Source organism: Nuphar pumila, chromosome 6, assembly GCF_984573655.1.
Source record: "Nuphar pumila chromosome 6, dmNupPumi1.hap1.1, whole genome shotgun sequence".
Taxonomy (NCBI): Eukaryota; Viridiplantae; Streptophyta; class Magnoliopsida; order Nymphaeales; family Nymphaeaceae; genus Nuphar; species Nuphar pumila.
This window is the reverse complement of record NC_143254.1, coordinates 67,059,794-67,085,106: the sequence shown is the minus strand read 5'-3', so window position 1 is coordinate 67,085,106 and position 25,313 is coordinate 67,059,794.

Sequence of the window (25,313 nt, the reverse complement as noted above, 5' to 3'; positions counted from 1 at the left end):
CTAATCATCGCACGTGGCATACCAAAACGACTGAAAATGTTGTGCTTAATGAACTTAAGCACTACTCTATGATCATTGGTCTTGGTTGCCACAGCCTCGACCCATTTGGATACATAATCAACCGCCACCAGAATGTATAAATTTCCGAATGAAGGTGAAAATGGTCCCATGAAATCAATGCCCCAAACATCAAAAATCTCGACTATCAAAATCGGAAGCAAGGGCATCATGTCCCTCTTGGATATGTTACCAATCTGGTGACATCGAACACAACGCCTACAGAACTCATGAGCATCCCTGTGGAGTGTGGGCCAATAAAATCCAGACTGCAAAATCTTTGCAGCCGTCTTCCTACTGCTAAAATGCCCTCCACAGGCTAACGAATGGAAAAAACTAAGAATGGACTGGTACTCCTCTTCCGGAACATATCTCCTAATGATCTGATCTGCACAGTATTTGAACAACTCTGGTTTATCCCAATAATAGTGCCTCACTTGAGATAGGAATCTCTCACGCTCATTCTTGTTCCAATGCTCAGGTATCTGCCTCGAAACCAGATAGTTCACAATATCTGCAAACCAGGGTAACTGCGATGTCCTAACTGTCATGATCTGCTCGTCGAGGAAAGAATCACTGATCGGCCTCTGATCCTGCATGGTCTCTACGATCAGTCTGGAAAGATGGTCTGCTACTACATTCTCGCTTCCCTTCTTATCTCGAATCTCGAGATCAAACTCCTGTAGTAGTAGAACCCAACGAATCAATCTCGGTTTGGTGTCTTTCTTATTCAACAGATATTTCAATGCAGCATGGTCAGAATAGACAACCACCTTCGAAACGAGTAAATAGTACCTAAACTTGTCCAATGCGAAAACTACCGCAAGTAGCTCCTTCTCTGTCGTAGTATAATTCATCTGAGCATCAGACAGAGTTCTACTAGCGTAGTAGATCACATAGGGCTTCCTATCAATGCGTTGTCCTAAAATAGTCCCCATAGCATAATCAGATGCATCGCACATAATCTCAAATGGGAGAGTCCAATCCGGAGGTCTCAAAATGGGCGCAGTAATCAAGGCCTCTTTGAGAATCTCAAAGGCCTTCAAACAATCCTCGCTAAAAACAATGGGCTGATCTTTCTCCAATAAAGTGCAAAGCGGTCGAGAGATTTTGCTGAAATCTTTTATGAACCGCCTATAAAATCCCGCATGCCCTAAAAATGATCGAATCTGCCTCACAGAGGTCGGTGGAGTCAAACGGTAAATGGATTTCACCTTCGCTCTGTCAACCGCAATACCACGCTTGGACACAATGTGTCCAAGCACAATCCCCTCCTGGACTATAAAATGGCTCTTTTCCCAACTTAGGACAAGATTTGTCTTCGCACACCTACTCAGTACTCGAGTAAGTTTTTGAAGGCAATCTTCAAAAGAAGAGCCATAAACTGAAAAATCGTCCATGAAAACTTCCATCACATCATCAATCATGTCCGAGAAGATAGCAAGCATGCACCTCTGAAAAGTGGCCGCGACATTGCAGAGCCCAAACGGCATACGTCTAAACGCGAAGGTGACATAAGGACATTGATGTCTTCTTTATAATCGTTGTAATTTTGAAAATATTTTTAAATGAAAAACATGTGAAAACCAGACATCAAATAATAAAAACCGGTTCTCACTAGTGGATGAGACCGGGTCGAACTCAGGGAACGGGAATATTTCGTATTCAAGTACACAAATCTAAACTATTCTTTATTGCCGAATTATTGAAATGTAAAATGTTCAGAAAAGGTGAAAACAACTAACTATTACAACAAATGAATACCCTTCGCAGAGGGCGTAAAGTGCAATATTTACAAACCCAATCAAATTCCTAATTCTAAAAATAAAAGCAAAAAAAAGCTTTATTCTTCGTACTTCGTGTCACGTAATCGCTTCCGCTCCAGTCCTGTGCTATCCTGCACAATTCAAATGAACACGAGCAGTACCAGAGATAGAAGTAAAAACAATATTAACTAGCTAAATGCTAAGAATACTGAAATATAGCATTACAAGAAACTAATGATCATTAAAACTATATTAAACTAATGTTAATTAACTAAGTAATTCTAACACTAATAGTAATATAAAAGACAATTAAGCAAATCTCACAAAACAGAGAATTCAATTAACTACTAATCTAATTATCAAAACATATGAAAATGAACTAATGAAAACACACAACTAAAGAATTGAAAACAATGAAAATCAAGAAACAATGAATAAAGAACAAGAATTAATATGAAACACGAATACTTGTAATCTAAAAAGCAAGACTTGAAACACATATATTCAGTAAGGAAAAACAAAACACTACACAGAATTTTAATGAAAGAAATGACAATAGGAAAAAAAAAAAATTAAACCAACAGGAATTAGAAACAATTCAACAAAATAGGAAATCTGTAATTTAAAAAAAACAAAACAGTAACTCAAAGATTGAAATAACAAAAAAATCAAATTGTAAACAAAACATGAAAAATGAAATACATTGACAGGAAATGACAGAAAAAAAATAACAGAAAATTAGACATTAATCAACAAAAAAAATCAAACAATGGCTGAATTGAAAACGTGAAATCATATGCAATGAAAGCAACAGTACATGAAAGCAACAAGAAATTAGGGAAGAATGCATCAAACAATTACTGAATCAATCAACAAAATCTAAAAAAATTACTATAAACTAACAGATCGGCCGATAAACAGAAGAAACATAATCGTGAATGTATATATTTTTTTCATTATCATTTTTTTTTCAGTTTTTTTTTCTTTTTATTTCCGTTTTACAGATCTGAAGACTAAGAAGAAAAAGAAGAACAGGATTAATGGAAGAAGAAGAAGTAGTTGAAGAAAAAAAACAGATCGGAAGAAGAAGAAAATAAAAAAAAATCAGAAAAAGAAGAAGAATAAGAAGAGGAATTGGTAGAAGAAGAAGAAGAATTGGAAGAATTGGAAGAAGAAGAAGAAGAAGAAGAAGAAGAAGATGATGAAGAAGACTCACCGTGAACCGGAGGGGTTAGAAGAGAAGTCGGTCATCCACCGTGCGCCATCGCCGGAATGAGGATCCATCACCACCGGTTGCTGGAGTTTCAATAGAGAAAAAGGGAGAAGAGGAAGGTAGGTCAAGAAGAAGCACCGACAATGGTGGATGAGAGTGAGAAGAGAGGGAAGAGAGGGAAAGAGGGGAAAGAGGGATTGGGTTTGGCGTACAGGGGAGACGCCCCCCTTTTCGTTTTTCTGGGTTTTAAAAACCTTTCAAACCGGCTGGAACCGGTTTGAAACCGATTTTTTTTTTCAGTTTTAAAAAAAGCGCAAACCGGTTCCAGCCGGTTTGCTAGTATTATTTTTTTTTTTAGTTTTTAAAATTCAAAAACCGTGTAAACCGGTTTATTAGAAATTTTTTTCAAAAAGTTACAAACAAAACTTTTTTTATTTATAAAGAAAATAAAACTATTCTACTAATTTTTTTTTCTTCTTTTCTAAAAAAATAAAAAACAAACACTTAAAATGAATATAAAACTATTTTTCTCCATTTTTTTTTTATTTTTATTTTTATTGAAAACTAAAACTAAAATACTATGTTAATATCAAACATTAAAATATGTACTAAAATATACAAATAAAGCTATTTTTCATACATTTTCTATTTTAAAATCATTTTAGCTCATTTAACGAAAACTAGCATAAACTTGGGTTTTTAAAACATTTTTTCATAAAATCATGCATATTTTAATGTTAAATCACCTTGAAATATATGCATGATCAAATACCCCCATGCTTATGTTTTGCTAGTCCTCGAGCAAATTAGAAAAATGCAAGAAATCAAACTATCACCTAACTCACTTTCGTAGGAATCACGGTTGCATTTAGCTCATGCAACAAGCCCTTTCAACCCCTGGGTTACCCCAGTGGACGAGTAAGGTCTCGTGAGGGTTTGCAGTGATGCTACCCACAAACATCTCTGTCATGTATGCAAAATATTACACATCCTCATAAGCAGTAGATAATTAAAGACTTTGTTTTCACAAATATTTCGTGTTACAAAAAAATCAAAACATAATTAGAGTCTTTTATATACCACCACAGAGAAAGAATTTCTTTCACTTTTCTAAATATCACAATTATTTATGTTTTATTCTTAGAAAATCCAATAAAAACAAGTTATCATTTACTTATCCTCACTCATATGTTTTCTGCACAGGTTTTCTCAATCACACTTCTAAGCACTGAACTTTTCTTTCTTTTTCAGCTCTTTTCTCGATTTTTTCATCTTTTTTTTACGCTTTTTCTTTTTGCGCACTTATAGCTTGCGTGTGGTCTGCTTTTATGCCTTGTGCAATGTCAATATCTTCTATACTTTCAATGCATACCAAAAGATATCAACTAAGACATAAAAGTGACTTCCTTCATTCACCCTTATAACATGAGAGTCAAACATTTCAACTTGTATTTGTTCTCAGTTACTTAGGATCACGAAGTTTTTCACTCTCCTTTTCGAAAATGGAATTAAAAGTTTCAACTTACATCTAAGTTCCATCTACTAAGGATTGTGGAATTATCCAAACAACCTAACACATGCTTCTTTTTTTCACTTTTTGAGCTCATTTTTACGCTTTTGTTCATTTGCTTAGTTTTTCAAAAATAGAACTGTGCATATTCATATTTATGATTCAAAATAAATTCTAACATGTATCTATCATCATTTCTTCGAAATCCGAATAAACAACCATAATTTTTAGATCTATGTCAGAAAAAAATTTTGTGGGGCTTAAAAATCCTCTAAAAACATCAGATTTGAAATAACATTCATATAAGTTCAAACTCTTTCTTTAAAAATCTACTTTTCATGAGAGATGTGTAAACATGTGCAAGAACGTAAACAGAAATATCAAGGTGTGCACTCTACACCCTCCCCCATGCTTGAATGACACTGTCCTAGTGACACTTCCCCATGCTTATATAAAACTACGTGAATGCACATGAGAGAAAATAAATGAGGGAAAAGAGTAGAATAACCTGACATGAATTAAAAATACACGTTCTATGAATGTAATGAATGCAATGTATACATGACAAAACATAAAACTCATGAATAAAACAAAAACAACATGAAAAACTCATGAAGAAGTAAAAACAAAATAAAATCTATAAATTCTAAGCAAATCTAGTAATATACAAGATATGGGTTGCCTCCCATAAAGCGCTAAGTTTCACGTCCCCAGCCAGACGGATCCCTGGAAAAACCTTCATCGTCCATGAGATCAATGGACATGAAGTCAGGCTCAATGAGGCTCTATAAAGAAAAGAGTGTCATCTGTGACACTACGCACTGTGTTTCCATCCCATCTACCTCTAACTGTAGGATCATAACTCTCTCGACGTGAAGAACAAAGATTAGTCTCATCTGAGAGACTGGTCAAGAAATGAGAGTCTAGGACCGACCGACTATCAATGAATGCAACTTCAGACAGGTGGTGAATATGATCAGGCTTGACTTGGTCAAGCACCTTCTGCATCTACACCTCTTGCTTACTAAAAACAATCGGTGATCCTACAGGCTGAGAAAATGGGGCTTTATATGATGAAAATGTATGCTGTGAGTAAGGCCCCTTTTGTTGAGGTATCATGGAGATCGACTCGTCAGTAGAAATGATATGAGGTTCATGAGTCGATTCCTGAGTGGAGTGACACGCCTTCGCATACTGAAGGGATGTAAAAGATTTGACTTGCTCATGATGTGAATCGGTGGGTTGCAAGTCAAATGACATGGAATCCTCTCCCTTTGAGACAACAGACTGACTATGAAGGTTCCCCTGACTTTGTCTACTCAATGTCTGAGCTAACTGTCCCATTTGAGTCTCTAGCTTGGCTATTGACTGCATATGGGAACAAAGAGTGGCCTTGATATCAGAAAAGGCTTCTAACATCTTCTCTTGAAATGATGAACTTGGAATGGGCTCCTGAGGAGAAGGTAGACAATACTGGGGATGAACCTGTGGAAATATAGGATGCGAGTAACCTTGTGAAGGGTTACTGGGTCTATACTGTGTCTGGGAGGGCTGATGGGATGAGGAAATAAACTGGTTTCGCCAACCTGGGTTATATGAGGATGTAAATGAATCGGGCATGGGTTTAGCGAAACCTTGGGCAGCATTCACCTGCTCCTGAACGAATAATGGTGTTGTCGAACAATCCGCAACACAGTGTGCAGGGCTAGCACATAGCTCGCACACTCTTTCTATTAGATTTCTCGAGGAATTGGCTAGGAATTGATCTAACTTCCTAGTCAACTGGTCAACCTTGGTACGCAATTCTAACTCGGACCCAACTTCGGAAATTCCAACTTTCCTAGGACCACTAAACAGAGATGTAGTCCTATCGAGCCGGGAAGACAAGGTATGATGCATCATGTTTTCACTCAAGGTCTCGAATAGAGACCACGCCTCGTCCTCACTCTTGAGCATAAAAGTGCCCCCACAAGACGAATCAACCATTTGACGATGCTTCTCAGTAAGCCCGTCATAAAAATACTGCACCAACTGCCAACGAGGCACCTGGTGATGGGGACACTTGCGGATAAGATCTTTCAATCTCTCCCAAGACTCGTGAAATTGTTCTCCCTCAATTTGAGAAAAACTGGTTATAGCTTTACGAAACTGGTTCGTCTTACCAATTGGGAAATATTTCTTTAAAAATTCTTTTTGCATTCCTTCCCAAGTAGTAATACGAACCGTCTCAAGAGCTTTTAGCCAGTGCTTGGCTTTATCTTTGAGAGAGAACGGAAACAAAGTCAACCGCATAGCATCATCTCCAAAGTTATTGATTCGCACAGTCGAGTAAATCTCAAGGAATTCATCGAGATGACGATATGGGTCCTCATTGCTAAGGCCATAAAACGAAGGTAACATTTGAATCACACTGGCCTTAATCTCAAAATGGCTCGCTCCAACATCAGGTCTCGTGATGCAGGAGGCGGGAGTATACGTATTTGGCATGAAGTACTCCCTCAAAGGACGCATCAATTGATGATCGTTAGCCATTGCGTACACCTTGGAGTAGACCGGTGTAGCACACGCCCTAACTTTGGGTTTTCTACGCACTGAGCGGCCAAACCACGGAAACCACAAAGTGAGTGAACTAAAAATAACAAAAACTAAACAAACACCACGCAGTTACACATAACAGAGATTATGCATAAGAAATATGAAATCTATGTGTATGGTACCAATCGTACACAGTCACCTCTAAGGGGGTCCTAGTAGGTGGACTGTGCAGAAAAGTAAGCTCTTCTCTAAGATATGCACATACGTGGTTCTAAACCTAAATGCACACAAACACTAGGCAAATGGATTTCACCTTCGCTCTGTCAACCTCAATACCACGCTTGGACACAATGTGTCCAAGCACAATCCCCTCCTGGACTATAAAATGGCTCTTTTCCCAACTTAGGACAAGATTTGTCTCCGCACACCTACTCAGTACTCGAGTAAGTTTTTGAAGGCAATCTTCAAAAGAAGAGCCATAAACTGAAAAATCGTCCATGAAAACTTCCATCACATCATCAATCATGTCCGAGAAGATAGCAAGCATGCACCTCTGAAAAGTGGTCGGGGCATTGCAGAGCCCAAACGGCATACGTCTAAACGCGAAGGTGACATAAGGACATTGATGTCTTCTTTATAATTGTTGTAATTTTGAAAAGATTTTTAAATGAAAAACATGTGAAAACCAGACATTAAATAATAAAAACCGGTTCTCACTAGTGGATGAGACCGGGTCGAACTCAGGGAACGGGAATATTTCGTATTCAAGTACACAAATCTAAACTATTCTTTATTGCCGAATTATTGAAATGTAAAATGTTCAGAAAAGGTGAAAACAACTAACTATTACAACAAATGAATACCCTTCGCAGAGGGCGTAAAGTGCAATATTTACAAACCCAATCAAATTCCTAATTCTAAAAATAAAAGCAAAAAAAAGCTTTATTCTTCGTACTTCGTGTCACGTAATCGCTTCCGCTCCAGTCCTGTGCTATCCTGCACAATTCAAATGAACACGAGCAGTACCAGAGATAGAAGTAAAAACAATATTAACTAGCTAAATGCTAAGAATACTGAAATATAGCATTACAAGAAACTAATGATCATTAAAACTATATTAAACTAATGTTAATTAACTAAGTAATTCTAACACTAATAGTAATATAAAAGACAATTAAGCAAATCTCACAAAACAGAGAATTCAATTAACTACTAATCTAATTATCAAAACATATGAAAATGAACTAATGAAAACACACAACTAAAGAATTGAAAACAATGAAAATCAAGAAACAATGAATAAAGAACAAGAATTAATATGAAACATGAATACTTGTAATCTGAAAAGCAAGACTTGAAACACATATATTCAGTAAGGAAAAACAAAACACTACACAGAATTTTAATGAAAGAAATGACAATAGGAAAAAAAGAAAAAATTAAACCAACAGGAATTAGAAACGATTCAACAAAATAGGAAATCTGTAATTTGAAAAAAACAAAACAGTAACTCAAAGATTGAAATAACAAAAAAATCAAATTATAAACAAAACATGAAAAATGAAATACATGGACAGGAAATGACAGAAAAAAAATAACAGAAAATTAGACATTAATCAACAAAAAAAATCAAACAATGGCTGAATTTAAAACGTGAAATCATATGCAATGAAAGCAATAGTACATGAAAGCAACAAGAAATTAGGGAAGAATGCATCAAACAATTACTGAATCAATCAACAAAATCTAAAAAAATTACTATAAACTAACAGATCGGTCGATGAACAGAAGAAACATAATCGTGAATGTATATTTTTTTTTCATTATTGTTTTTTTTTCAGTTTTTTTTTCTTTTTATTTCTTTTTTACAGATCTGAAGACTAAGAAGAAAAAGAAGAACAAGATTAATGGAAGAAGAAGTAGTTGAAGAAAAAAAAACAGAAAAAAACAGATCGGAAGAAGAAGAAAATAAAAAAAATCAGAAAAAGAATAAGAATAAGAAGAGGAATTGGTAGAAGAAGAAGAAGAATTGGAAGAATTGGAGGAAGAAGAAGAAGAAGAAGATGATGAAGAAGACTCACCGTGAACCGGAGGGGTTAGAAGAGACGTCGGTCATCCACCGTGCGCCATCGCCAGAATGAGGATCCATCACCACCGGTTGCTGGAGTTTCAATAGAGGAAAAGGGAGAAGAGGAAGGTAGGTCAAGAAGAAGCACCGACGATGGTGGATGAGAGTGAGAAGAGAGGGAAGAGAGGGAAAGAGGGGAAAGAGGGATTGGGTTTGGCGTACAGGGGAGACGCCCCCCTTTTCGTTTTTCTGGGTTTTAAAAACCTTTCAAACCGGCTGGAACCAGTTTGAAACCGATTTTTTTTTCAGTTTTAAAAAAAACGCAAACCGGTTCCAGCCGCTTTGCTATTATTATTTTTTTTTTTAGTTTTTAAAATTCAAAAACCGTGTAAACCGGTTTATTAGAAATTTTTTTCAAAAAGTTACAAACAAAACTTTTTTTATTTATAAAGAAAATAAAACTATTCTACTAATTTTTTTTTCTTCTTTTCTAAAAAAAAAAAAAACAAACACTTAAAATGAATATAAAACTATTTTTCTCCAATTTTTTTATTTTTTATTTTTTTTTTATTGAAAACTAAAACTAAAATACTATGTTAATATCAAACATTAAAATATGTACTAAAATATACAAATAAAGCTATTTTTCATACATTTTCTATTTTAAAATCATTTTAGCTCATTTAACGAAAACTAGCATAAACTTGGGTTTTTAAAACATTTTTTCATAAAATCATGCATATTTTAATGTTAAATCACCTTGAAATATATGCATGATCAGACATGTAAACGTAGTCTTCTCCTGGTCGTCAGGATGGACAACTACCTGATTGTATCCTGAATATCCATCTAGAAAACAGTAGTAGCTCTGTCCTGCGAGTCTCTCTAAGATCTGATCAATGAATGGCAATGAGAAATGATCTTTCCTAGTTGCCACATTTAGCTTCCGATAATCAATACAGACTCGCCATCCTGTAGTGGTCCTCATCGGAATTCTTTCACCCTTCTCGTTCTCGACCACAGTGAGTCCTGACTTCTTCGGCACAACCTGAATCGGACTGACCCACTGGCTATTAGAAATAGGGTAAATGATTCTGGCATCTAACCACTTCACCACCTCGTTCTTCACCACTTCCTTCATGTTGGGATTTAGCCTTCTCTGCATATCCCTAACTGACTTGACTTCCTCATTACAATGAATTCTATGCATGCAGAATGAAGGATCAATCCCCTTCAGATCAGCAACTCCCCAGCCAATTGCTGCCTTGCGCTCTCGAAGAATAGTCAGCAATCTCTGCTCCTGCTCCTCAGTGAGCAGGGACGAGATGATCACAGGCAGAGTCTCATCATCTCCGAGGTATGCATACTTGAGTGAATCCGGTAAGGGTTTCAACTCAAGTTTCGGAGGTGACTCGATCGAAGATTTGACGGGGGTCTCCGCAAGTGGGGGAAGAGTCTCAATGATAGCTCCCCAAGGTGGTCTCTCTGACGACACTCTAGACACATCTACACTATCTACACCACTATTCTTCTCTATATGGTATAAATCTAAAGAATCCTCAGTAATATACAAATTGGGCTGCTCCTCCAATAACTCCTGCGCAATATCTACATGAAAGCAGTCAATGTCTCCCGCTGGTCCCATTGCGGCATTGAAAATATTCAACTTGACCTTTCTATTGCCGAATGAGAGATCCATGGCTCCGGTCCTACAGTTGATGCACGCATTGGCAGTTGCCAGGAATGGTCTGCCTAAAATGATCGGAGTCTGGTGCTGGCTGTCTACTCCTTCCATATCAAGAATAATGAAAGCGACTGGGAAATAGAAATCATCCACCTTAACTAGCACGTCCTCCAAGACACCTCTCGGTACCTTGACAGAACGATCTGCCAGCTGAAGTGTAATAGGAGTCGATCTCATCTCTTCTAGCCCGAAAGAATCAAAGAAATACCCGGGCAGAATGTTCACACTTGCTCCAAGATCGAGCAATGCGCGTTCTATCTAGATGTTCCCTATGGTACACGCAATGATCGAGGCTCCAGGGTCCTTGAGCTTTGGTGGTGTCTGATGCTGAAGTACTGAACTCACCTGCTCAGTAAGATGGACCCTGTTAGGAACTCTCTCTCTAGATTTACGCTTCTGCGTACATATCTCCTTAAGGAATTTGGCATATGCCGGCACCTGCTGAGTCGCATCAAGCAAAGGTAAGTTGATCTGCACATGCTTGAATATGTCAAGCATGTCCTGGATCTTCACATCTTGCTTCCCTCTATATCCAGGAGACTCTAATGCTTTGGGATAGGGTGGTGGGGGATTATACTCGGGTGGTTCCTTCTCTTTGTGAGAAGGCTCACTCCTATCCTTCTTCTACATTGAAGATGATGATGAAGATGGGGATGTGGATGATAATGATGGCTGAGCCGACGTAGGTGAAACAATGGTCTTCGACTCCTCTATCCTCTCTCTACTCTCTCTCTCTCTCTGCTCTCGACGTGATACTCACGTCCACTCCTCAGGGCCATAACAGATTTGGCCTGCTGCTGTGTCTCAGTATGAAACAGGCCTCCAGTCATCTGGTCCTTGCCCTTCGGGTTCATGACAGCCTGACTCGGCAATGTACCCTCAGGTCTCCTACTAATAGCCTCAGCTAACTGTCCCATTTGCGACTCTAACTTCGCAATGGACTGCATATGTGAGCTCAATATTTGGCTACACCTCTCGAAGGCATTCTGATTAGAGGTTTTCACCTCTTGGAATGTCTGGAGAAGTCTCTCCTCGAAAGATGACTGCGGGGCAGACTCCTGCTGAATCGGGGGAGTGACTGAAGAAGAAGACTGAGAATAGCTCGGCCTCTGAAATGATTGAGTAAAAGATGGCTGCCGAGCTGGCTGAGAGAAAGTAGGCATCTGCATGGAAGACTGTGGATTCTTCCATGAAAAATTGGGATGGTTACGCCAACCCGGATTATATGTCGATGAAAATGGGTTATTCGGCGGTCTGACGTAACCCTGAGCTGCCTGAACTTGTTCTTGAACAAATTCAGGATACTGAGCTGCTGACGGGCACTCAGTGATATCGTGTGCCGGACTGGCACAAAGAGTACACACCTGATGTGTAGTGGCCTGTCCTGAGAGAAGTTGGTCCAGCTTCTGATCAATCATGTCTACTTTGCACTGTAGTGCAGTAGATGGACCAATCTCAAGAACACCAGCTTTCTTCTGAATGCTGGGTGTGGCTCTATCAGAATGAGAGCTCGAAGCATGGTGGAGGGAATTCTCGTCCAATGTATCAAATAACCTCCATGCTTCGTCCTCGCTCTTCAGCATGAATGTCCCTCCACATGAAGAGTCGATCATCTGACGATTCTTGTCAGACAATCTATCGTACAAGCTCTGCACCAGTTGCCATTTCGGCACCTGATGATGGGGACATTTCCTGAGGAGATCCTTCATTCTCTCCCAGGTCTCATGAAAGTGCTCACCATCTAGTTCCGCAAAACTAGTGATGGCTCGACGATACTGGTTCGTACGACCAATGGGAAAGTATTTCCGAAGAAACTCCTGTTGTAACTTCTCCCAAGACTCTATTTCAACAGAATCTAAGGACTTTAGCCAATACTTGGCTTTGTCCTTCAATGAAAAAGGGAATAGAGTCAACCTCAAGGCGTCATCATCGAAATTTTGTATCTTTACCGTAGAACAGATTTCGAGGAATTCATCTAAATGGCGGTAGGGATCCTCGTGACTAAGGCCATAAAAAGATGGGAGCATCTGAATAATGCTGGCCTTAATCTCATAATGAGGCGCTCCTACTTCGGGTCTCCGAATGCAGGATGCCTGAACATAATCTGTGGGAATGAAGTATTCCCTGAGAGGACGTGGATGAACTGGGGGTGGAGGTGGAGGATCCATGTCAGCCATTGTTGTCGAACTTCGATGAGAATGTAAAATTCTCTCTGGGTTGTCAACAAATAGGTGTAATGGGGTTCCTAGACCTCGTCGCCCCTGCATACACTGGTACTAAGACCAGATGTAAGCAAACGACCTAAATCTAAATCTAAACTAACACAGGTACTAAAATGTAAATAAAACAAAGAACAGTACTAAGAAACAAATATGCTATCTATCTATGTCAGAATTCTATAACTAAATAAATAAATAACAAAGTAACTAGTCTAGAATACTAAAACAAATAAATACAGGAAATCACAAACTAAGTTTTTCTAAAACCCACCTGTCTAATCGCTCCTTGCAGAATGAAAAATTAAGTGAATACTAGAAAGAACAGTACGTGAATCCTATATTTACTAACTATGTTAATCCTATATTCACTTACTAATCCTACTAACTAAAACTAAAACAATTAATTAACTAACTAAAACAAATTAATAAATCAAAATCTAAGAAATAAAGTAATTAATTCGCCGTTCCCCGGCAATGGCGCCAAAATTTGGTTGATATTTTGAAATGATCTTTTTAAAACAATTATTTTTAATAAACTTTGGAAAATCGTCAACCAAAAATATAAAAACCGACTTTCCACAAAGTGGTAAGTACGGGTCGATTCCTCAGGGAACGGGAATTAATCAGAACATTTCTTAAAATTTAATTTATTAATTACAAATATCAGTAAATAATTACGCAACTAATTAAATTACAATAAAAACAACTTGAAATAGCACTCCAGTCTTCAGTTGCACGCCAGGGGGTATTTTGGTCTTTTCACCACTTAAACGATATTTGAACTGGAACAAAGAATCCTGGAAAGAATGAATATGCTTTTCAACCTAAAATGCAGAAAAATACAAAGTTAGTATTCTATTCTAACAATGAAAACAATAAATAAAACTAAGTCTAATTTTACGAAATTAAAAAAAAACAAATGCTAATTATCAGACAATAATTAAATAAAATACTAAACTAATTCTAAAATTAGCTAAATTAATTCTACTAATGTTGTATGATGATTATGCAGCTCCTAAAATGCAGAAACTACTGAAAACAGGCCTAAAATGCCGAAATTAAGGAAATTACAAAAATGCCCCTAACTAGTGTAAAATAGATTTCTAACAGGTTCTCGGAAAACCATAGTTTGACAAGACAAACTAGGTCCGATTTTCCCAAAATTTATTCTGTTCTGCAACTGACAGATTAAATAATCTGACAGTTTTTACAGAATGAAAAAACGATATCTGAAACTCCAGATATAAGCGTTTCAAAATTGGGAAAAATCAGGATATCGAAAGTCCTGTAATTTAAAAATCAGAAAAAGCGGTTTTCGCAAAACCCTTAAAAATCAGACCAAATCAACTACGAAAGAGCTGAAATTTGGTCTGCAGTCAGATAACACGTCAATAAAGTGAACAGAAAAAGAATTTTTGGAAAAATCGAAATTTTTGCACATAAAATAATGCTTGTGCGACAGGGAAAAAATCGGGTTTTTCTTTGAGTACACTATTCACTTTATAAATCTATTCAAACTCTAAAAAATGCAAATTAAACCTAATGCAATCTAAATAACACTGAATGACAGTGTATATGCTGCTACAGAATGCACTATCACTACGTGAATTAAAGAATAATCGTTAATTGCAAACTATGACTAACACTACTAAATTAACGATGCAAATGCACTTAAGCTACTCAATGAAATGCAATTCTAATTAACTATGTTAAATACTAATTAACTATGAGTCAACTAAGCACAATGCACAAATCACACACACTAAACAAATACAATTTACGCACACACACTTCTACACTATACTAAATCAAATAACTAAACTAATTAACCTAAAATCAAAATAAATAACATCTAAATGAAATTAAATCCACTAAAGAACAAAGGCTATGGGTTTAGGATAGGGTTAGGGTTAGGTTTACTCGGTTGACTCAACTAGGCTTGGTTTGGGTTAAGTAGGGATTAGGTTTGACTCAACTAGGCTTAACCTATGGTTTTGACTTGGGCTAGGGTTCGAGTTGACTTAGACACACGGCACACCTAACTAAGTCAACTAGGTTGACTAGGTTAGGTTAGGTTTCAATAGGTAGGTTCGGTTGACTCAAGCTGAGGGTAGGTTTGACTTGACTAGACTCAAGTGGGTTTAGACTAGGGTTTGACTTACTTAACTAGGTCGACTAAATTAGTAACTTAGTAATTATACTAAAATTAATTCAAAGCTAACGATTTTAATGGAGAAGGTTGGAAAAATAAGGTAATAATTATCAATGCTCAAAATTTAAAATCATTTGGATTCTCAAAAATCGCTCCATTTAATGAGGGAGTTACACTCCTTAATTATCTTTAAAGCTCACTTTGGAAAAACGAAAAGTCCAACTTAGAAAAACCCCACGATTTTTGCTTTCCCAGATTGAGTAAATGGTATTTATTTCTTTCTGAAAATTGTGGAACCTAAATTGGAATTTTAGTTTAATTTCAAAAACACTTTCCAAAGCTAAAGAGTAACTCCTTCTTTAATGCACACTCAAAATTTAAATCTCCCTTAAATGCCCCACACGATTTTTGAAGAATCTATTATTTCTAAAAACTTTTCAAATTCAATTACCGTAATTACCTTCCTTCTCAAAAATCTCCAACCCTAATGGTGCTACTTTCTAAGCTAATGCAATTAAGACTACTTAGGGAATAAAAGGACTTAAATAGAAATCCGATTTCCTAGGATTAAATGCTACCCAAATTCCCAAAACTTTCTTAAATGACCCCTAAAAATGGCTAAGGCAATAAACCCTAATACATTGAATCTAGACAACCTAATTAAACCTACCTAATTGCAATTAATAATTACCAAAAACAGTTGTGGAGCTCAAGGGGAGTTCTAATGGCTGCCACACGCAGCCTAGAGCTCGAATTGAGCTCTAATGGCTGCCGCCCCTCCTTGGGGAAGAAGAAGACTAAAAAAAAAATTAAAATTTTAACTTAAATAAAATAAAGTGCAAACTACTCAAAGGAAATGATGCCTATGACACATCTAACGTACACAAGACACTAATGAATCTAATTACACTAAAGAAAAACACATTATCTAACTATGATGCTGAACATATCAATCAAACATGCACAAAGAAGAGAAACTCGATTTTTGTATTTTTTTTTCTCTTTTAATAAAAAGAAACTCCTAAAACTTGAAAATACCAAGAAAACAAGAGTGACGACACTTCTAAAACGATGAACTTGACACACCTAACTCTAGGAGAATGTTAACTAACACACAAACAGAAAATCACACGACTAACACAAGAGACTCACCTACACTTGTATGATTTCAAGCCTTCATTCACGATTTTGGCAAAAAACTCTCATGCACACGTAAGAAATCCATTTTCCCTAAAACGAAAAATAATAAGTACTGAAATAAACAAAACTCACACACAACACACAGCAACACTACAGAAAAAAAACAAAACAAAAATATTTTTTTAAAAAAAACCAAGAATCGGCTAGGAATAGTCTAGCCGATTTTTGTATTTTGCTTTTCAATTGAAATAAAAACCACAACACACAACCAAACGAATAAGATGAATCAAAATGAAACTTTTTTATTGGATTTCCAGTAGCACAGAACCAAGAAATCGCCTATGACAGATTTGAAGAATCGACTAGATGAAGATCTAGCCGATTTTAACGATTTGAGTGAAAAATATAACAAACCGAGATGAAAACACATCAACCAATCAAGCAACCTAATCTAACGTGCTGTTCTCTGCACGAGATCTATGCTAAGGTTGAGAACAAAAATAAAAATAAGAAACACTCAGAAAAATAAGAAAAAAAAATCAACACACAATTCGGTTTTAGCTAGAAGAGAAGGAAGAAGAAGACCTACCTCTTTGGAGATCCGACGACTGGGGGGATGAAGAAGAGCGGACCGTGGCTTGATCTTGACGTCCCAAACGGTTCGAGAATGCTGGAACTTTACCAAAAATAGCACTTTTGCAGCTGCTACACATTGGAGATCCACCGAAGATGGAGTATGCGCCGATTCTCGATCGGAGGGTGTAGAAAACCGGATGGAGGTAGGGCCGGCTCACCTTGTTGGTGTGTTTCGCACTCCCACACAAGGTTAATGGTCTCCACTTCTGCTACACCTGCAAAAGCACAGAAAAATGGTGAAATAAACAGCAAGGAAAAAGAAAGAAATGCAAAGAAATCACAAGAGAGATCGAAATATGCTTGGAACCCAAGCATAAACCGGTCTTCAATGGCCAAAACGTGGGAGAATGGAGGGGAAGGAGGTGCTGGAGCTATAGGCACTGCAGGGGGCGTCAATCCAAGCCAAAGACGTCTAGGGCTTCTCTAAAAATTGTATTCATAATTTTGACATTTTTCAGAAAGAAGGTTAAAAAATAAAATTTTGCTAGGCGCCACTTTCTAGGGGGTTTTCTGCAAAACTTTTTGAATTGGATATGGATAGGCATGTGGGTTGGGTTTTGGGCTTTCTAAGGGTTGATCCAAAGTCCAAATAACCTAATTGGGTCGGATATGGATCCGATCCACCTCGAAATCCGTGCCAAACACTGAAATAGCCATAACTCTTTTATTTTAACTCTGATTTTTCTGAAATTCGAACCATAACCCCTTACTATCAAAATACATCTAAACATGGGTTTAAAACCTTAAACTTGTTACAAAATGCATGAAAAACGTATTAACATGATGTACATTTCATGCATCATCACCTAGAAAAGCCAACATATCTTCATTAACAAGTTTTCTAGTTTTGCAAGGACATTGAAGACTTTATTTTCTTATATTTAAATTTGATTAGTGATGTAAATTGTATTTAAATTTGGAATAAGAATTTCAATTTCTGCTTAGATTAGGATTTGCATTGCATATAGATTAATTCTGCAAATTTTAATATCTGATGAATGCATTATTCATGCACATATTACAAATCCACTATGGTCTATACGAATGGCATGTGCACTAGCTCTTATGGAGTTGACAAACTCGATGGAATTTGTATTTATGTCCATAGTCAGAATACGAATGAGACCTAGATTTGTAATCTTCGTATTAGCCACATTCAGCTTACACTCTTAGGCTAACTTCAAAATGCACTGCATTTCTCAAAAAAATACAAAAGGATTTCCTCAATTCCTCAAAATAAAGTCTTTCAAATCCATAGTCATTCATTTCATTCATTTTCAAATTCCAATTCTAATTCAGAGAAATCAATTTTCTCAAAATTTTCTAAGTCTTACTCAGAAATCGATTTTCTAAAAAACATTGAGTTTTCAAAGGATATTCCAACTATTTATCAAGTTCAAATCATGATTTTCTAAGCTATATTTTAAATTTCAAAGTTTGAATTCAGAGAAATCAAGTTTTTCCAAAGTTATTTAAAATTTCTCAGAATTGATTTTCACAAAACCTCTAGATTCTTTAGAAATCGATTTTCATTTTCTCAGAAACATTCTCTCAATCATGATTCACGATTTTCAAAGGACTTCTTTTTCAAGAATTTTTCAAGTATTTCAAATCTCAAAGCAAACATCATGTTTTCAATCTGCATTTTCAGAAAATTCATAGCACATGCCTGATTCTTTGTGCATTTAGAAAATAGAACACGATTTAGACAAGTTGAGCAAAGCTAAGCACACTTTTGATCCTTGGTTTGATTACCCCTGGTAAAGGCGCCAGGAACGGTTGAACCTCGTACCGACAGGCAAGTCCCATTCCCCGGAATTATCCCGCATTTTAAAACGGAGGCGAGTTATTTTCAAAATCTTTTTCAAAGGTCAGTTTGACTTGCAAAAGTAAAAATTTTGTGATGATAACAAGTTTGGCGACCGTGATGGTACCTGTCTTCGCCTGATCAATTATGTGCTTTGACTTAGCTCAAATTGTCAAAATCGTGTTTTATGGAATGTCAGCTTTTATTTTTTGTTATTATGTGAACCTAGGAGCCTAGACTCAAACCCAGTTGACATGGATTGCATATAGACTAAGTATGGTTTGGTAGGACCATATTGAGGAGAAAATTTTCATGCTCACATAGACTTAGGTCTAATACAACCCTCCTCAATCTAGGTTTGATTGAAAACAATGTTTGCTTCTTCAAATATTCAAAAATCTCTATCTCTCTAGGTCTTAGAGCTCTCTGTTTGCTTGCATGTGCTCATGTTTTCAAAAACCACCCCACCTATGTCTACCCGATCTTCACGTTGCTGGGCTCTCTTCCAGAACCATAGTTCGGGACAGAACCTCACAACTGGGCCACGTATTTGGGCTAACGCCCCCCTGCCACGTACCAAGAGCCATAGTCCAACGTATATTGGTAGGCGCTCAAGGATGTTGGAAAACTTGAACTTAGAGCCGGAGAAATTGATTTTATGCCACGTACATCGGGCCTCGGCCTAAGTATATCGGCATAGCATGGTTGGACACAGTTGATCTGAACCTTAGAGTTAGGATTAAGGTCCTACAGCTATTTCAAAACTTGTGCATTTAGATAATGTTGTATGTGCATACTTGTTTGTACAGGATGTGATTGAATGTTAGTTTTGTTTATTACACTTTTCCATGAGTTTTCTAAAATACTGGACGATTTTCAAAATCCCTAAATTTTTTCATTTGTTGTCATATATTGTCTAAAATTTCTTGTTTTATTCAAACCTTGGACGATTTTTCAAATTCTCCTTTATTTTCTTCAAAACTCTAGGTGATTTTCCATCCTTTCGTTCTTCTTGATCTCGAATTTCCTGCTTCATTTTTATCCTGCCTGCATTCTTTTCAAAATTCCTGTATTTTTCTAAGTCTTATTCCAATTTTCCTTGTTTTCCAGTCTGATGGCATCCAGTCAACTTGATTTAGTCTTTCCTGAGGGTCACATCTCCTATGAGGTGCGACAAGGTCTTCCTGAACATCGAGTCCTCAACACCGAATCCTTCTTTCCCCGGTGGTATTATTCATGGCTCAAGAACTTCTCTTGTATGTTTTCGGACCATTTGGATGATTGTGGATTGAAACTGGCATCCGCAGTTGGAAAGCAGACAATTAACGGCAATCTGATCCACGCACTGGCAGAGCGGTGGAATCCGAGCACTAGTACCTTCTGGTTCCCATGGGGGGAAATGACTCTATTGATGGAAAAATTCTCAGAGATTATGGGATTACCTGAACCAGCTGGTCAGCCTGAAGATCCATTAGAGAAACAATTTTTGATCAATATCAAGGGTCTGGACCCCCAAGACGCTTTAGCCCGCATGACAGGACGCAAGTCTTGACCCTTGATCGAGGAGAATGGAAACGAATATGCGGACCTGCTCGAAATTTACAGACAGTATGGAGCATTTATGGAAGTCAGATCCTTATCTCGAACAGCTCGAGAAAGAATCCAGCACGCGATGGTCCTATGCACTGTGGGATTAGCTCTCTTTCTCGATGGACGGAATTACATGGATATCAGGATAGTTCAACTTCTGTGAAGATGGAGAAGTCGACAGACCAACCGTCTCTCCATAGCCATGGTTGCACTTGCTTTTCTATACCGAGGGTTGACCCGTTTCACACTCGAAGAATCAATTCTAGTCGAAGGGTGCACCTATGCATTGCAATCTTGGTTCCTTCGGCATGTGCCAGCCCGAGCCAGTTCATTTAGATACAATGGTGAAAAACTCCTTCCAGTTGTATGATACCGGTTTTTGATAGATAACTTTCAGGAAGAAGAGGTCGTGTGGGACTACTTTGATCGTTAGGAGTCACCTTCCAGATATACTTATGCACACGGCAAGCGGTTCAGACTACTTGGCCCCTTCTTTTGCACATACTACCATCCAGAGAGGTGTGTCAGGCAATTCTCTCAGAGACAGAAGTGCATAGAAATTCGTCTACTATCAGGGATCTTGCCAGAGTTCGATCTCACATCAGATCAGTGGTCCGGAGCATACCATTCTGCCAGACATGGCTGGGATTCTTTTGTTACCCTCACTATTTTTCCTGGTCCTCGAGTGTCCTCTGATTATCAAAAGTGGTGAAAAATTGTTCGTCCCCCTCCCCTTTGTCAAGTTTATTATTAATAAAATCAAAATTCCTTTAATTTTCATCCTATCTTGGTTTGACGACCTCGCCTAGGTAACAAGGCATATTTTTTAGTTGTTTATTTTTTCAAAGGAATGACAACGCAATTGTCATAATCCCAGCAATGACTCAATCCCTAGTAATGAGATACTCTTTCAATTGTCTACCAAAATTCTCAATAAATATTTTTCTCCAATCAAAATCTCTTTGAAAAGCCTAATCATCAATTCTGCCTTGCAGAGAGCGTTAGTGACATTCAAGAAGGCTTTCGTGACACTCAATGGTTCAAACAAGATCCAGAAAAAAACCCGCACCAGTCGAAGGCATGGCACACTCAGCAGCTTCAGAAGAAGAAATGGGCTCCCCGCATTCCGGCAGAAATCAGGGGCAGCAGGTTGAGGATGACATTGATCCTCAAATGTTTGTCATGTTCAAGAAAATGATGACCAAAATGCTGGCAGAGCAAGCTGAAGCCAGTACAGAGCAGACTCAGGTCAAACAGAAGGCTAAAGGTCATACAGCCAAGAATGTAAAGATCACTAAAAAGCAGAATCAGCAGATGATACTGATAAAGAATATGAGACTCGACAAGAATTCAGAAAGTTGACTCAGGGGCAGGGGTCGGCTTATAAGTCTAGGAATCAGTCCATTGACGATCCTACTCAGTCACAACTCCGAGATGTGGTTAAAATGGTCAAAGATCTTCAAGCTCGTGACAAGGGCAAAAGGGTCTTCACAAGTGAATATTTTTATGACGGACTGGATGGGGATGATGATCTCAACAATCTCCTCAAGAAATTCATCAAGTTTGATGGTTCGGGCGATCCGAAAGCACATCTTGCCCTGTTCTTTGCAGAGTGTTCCAAATTCAGGAAGAACAACCGAGCCTTATTTCTTTGTTTCCCTCGCAGTTTGGAGGGTATTGCAGCAAAGTGGTATTCAGAACATATTAACCCTATAGAGCTAAAAGAGTTTGACAAAGTGGTCAATCTATTCATTGAGTGCTTTTTATTCAATGCTGAGGCACCCCCGACTCTCTGTCATCTCTGTAATCTAAAGCAGAAGGAAAACGAGAAAGCCAGGGATTTTATTCATAGGTGGAGATCCGCTTGTAACAAGATGTGTGATCCGATATCGGAAGGGCATGCACTATCTTTGATCTTGAATAACTTCTCGCACCCCCTAAGGGGACTGATTTCCACCTCTCCATCCAAGACCTTTATAGAATTGACAGAATGAGCTGAGTGGCTCGAGTTGAGCATGGAAAATGGATCTTACGAGGGTTTCATCTTCACCAAGAATAGCAATCAACAAGAATTGAAAAAGAAAATCAATTTCACCTTCTCTTCTAACATCAGCCGCAATGATAACAAAAGTAGTAAGGGTAACCATGCGAATCAAGAGGAAAAACAGAATAGCAAGCTATCTCAGCCCAACTTTCCGCAAAAGGAAAAGATAGAGCGTGAAGGTTGGAGTAATGATCGTGTGTTCACTCCTCTCAAACAAACACTCGAAGAAGCCCTTGAATTCATGTTGACCAAGGGATTAGTGAAGCTCCCAAAGGCCACAACTCCTCCCACCATCATGGGAAGGTTCATGAATCAGTTGTGCAAGTTTCATCGGGCAGTAGGGCATGACATCGATCATTGTTTTGTCTTCAAAAATATTGTTCAGGACTGCATTGACAAGAGCCTCCTTGCTGAAGATGAAGAAGAAGACGAGCTGGCCATTCTGACCAAGCCTTTCCCAGATCATTCAGAAAATTGATGATGCCAAAGTTTCCTGCTTTCTTCCTTTCATTTTGCCAGTCACCTCGTAGGGGCAAGTCCGCCCAGTTTTTGCAACCTTTTGGTCGAGTACTTATAAATATGCAGTCTTTTTGTTATCAGTTCTGTTTATCAATAAAACATCCATTTTCTTCATCCAATACTTCTTTCTTTTGTCCCATTAGGGCACCTTTTCAAAAATAAATAAATAAATAAATGTAACATTTTCGTTTTAAAGAATCCTCTTTGCATTGGCTTCTATTAAGACACATTAAATTCCCTTTCTTTTCGAGATAAGGGGCAATCCCAACATCATTCATGAGAGAAATGAAATTACCTATGAGGGTTTTTCAAAAATCATGAAATTTTAAAAATTTCTACGAACATCTTCATTATGGTCACCCAAAAGTTTAATACTTCGGTCCAATCTTTTTCAAAAATCAACCATCGCGGTGATCTTCTTTTCTTAAATTTAATTTTGAACATTATCTTTAAAAATCAACCCTTGTGTTGATTTTCTTTTCCAAAATTATTGTTAAACCAATTCGTTTTCAAAATCAACCCTCATGATGATCTCTCTTCAAAATCAACCGCCGTGTTGATTCCCCTTTCAGAGATCAGCTCTCACGCTGATCATTCTTCAAAATCAACCTTGCAGTTGATTTTCTTCCCAAAATGATTTCTCACTTTCAAAGTAACATTCTCCTTTTACTTTAAAGATCCCATGTGCAAGCACTTTCTCACTTCTCATTTTGCTTTTATCATTTCAAAGGGATAATAAAATTCTGTTTTCTTTCCTCGATTTTTAAGCAACAATAAAATTATCAAATTTGCCAATAATTTGGCACCATTTTATTTGCGTCTCTTTCCTTTTCACAATGTCTTTTGTGAGGAATGACCTTGAGGATGTCTCTCAATCAAGAAGCTTGTCACCTTATTCCTCGATTATCCTTTTTTGTATTCAAAATCTTCCTCCCTAGTTATACTGGGGCATTTTTTTTTGAAAAATCTATCTTTACCTCAAAACATCATGTATGCAGGTAGGATAAACCATTCTCTCTTTTTGCATGTATATGCACCCACTTGCATTAATTTTGCATTCATTTACATTTCATGTGAATTTGCATTTCATTTTGCATTAATTCTGCATCAATTTTCTTCCCTTTCAGGTTAAGGAATAAACCAGAATCATTTTCCATGATTTCCCCAAAATTCTCCAATTTCTATTCATATCCCCGTTCAGGATAAGGGGTTAATCCTGAAAATCAGACCACATACCTCTAAATATGATGGTCTTTTTCATTGCAAGTCCAATAATCCAGTCCTCAAACTAGCCATTCTCAAAACTTTCAATCCCAGTCCTCGCACTGTCGATTTTTAAAATTCAATCTTCTGATTAAAGATTTTCCTTTAAGATTCGAACTTGACTCGAACTTTCAATTCTCCTTGAGATTCGAGTTTCTACTCGAACTTCTAAATTTTCTTTGAGATGCGAGTTTTGACTCGAACTTCTAAATTTTCTTTGAGATGCGAGTTTTGACTCGAATTTTCCAATTTCCCTTTAAGATTTGAGCCCCGACTCGAACCTTCCAGCTTTCCTTTGAAGATTTGAGTTTTAAACTCGAGTTTTCTCTCCTTCAAGATCTGAACTTTCAAGTTTTCTGAGCCCCGACTCGAACCTTCCAGTTTTCCTTTGAAAATTTTGAGTTTTAAACTCGAGTTTTCCTTTGAAGATTTGGGTTTCGACCCGAATTTTCTCTCCTTAAAAACTAAACTTCCTAATTTTCCTTTAAAGGCTCGAGTTTTGACTCAAATTTTCTTATTTTCCTTGTAGAACCCGAGTCCTGACTCGGTCGTTCTTTCAAAACCAACTTCTGAATTGGACTTACCTTCAAAATTCAGCATTGTGCTAAGACTTACTTTTAGAATTCTAATTTCGTATTGGATTTACCTTTAGAGTTTAGGTTTGTGTTGGACCTTCATCCAGAATCCCACTGATGTGTCAACTCGGATATCAAGGAATTTCTTTCACCAAAGATTTCAAGAATATTTTGCCAATTTGTCATTAAATATTTATTGATTTCAAAACCTTTATTGCATAAAAGAATTACCTCAAAATTACCTTCAGTATTACTTCCAAAAGGACAAAGCTTTTGCGAAGAAGGATTCAAAATTCAAAATCTTTCTATTGGACAACCAAAAGGATGAAGAATAAATCCGCGATATGGCCAGCAAAGAAAATTCAATGTTGTTGCAAAGCCATAAGTGATTGATATTGATTGCAGTCAATGGCACACTTTTAAAGATCTGATCATGCATATATTTTAGGGATTTTTCATATAAAAATATGCATGA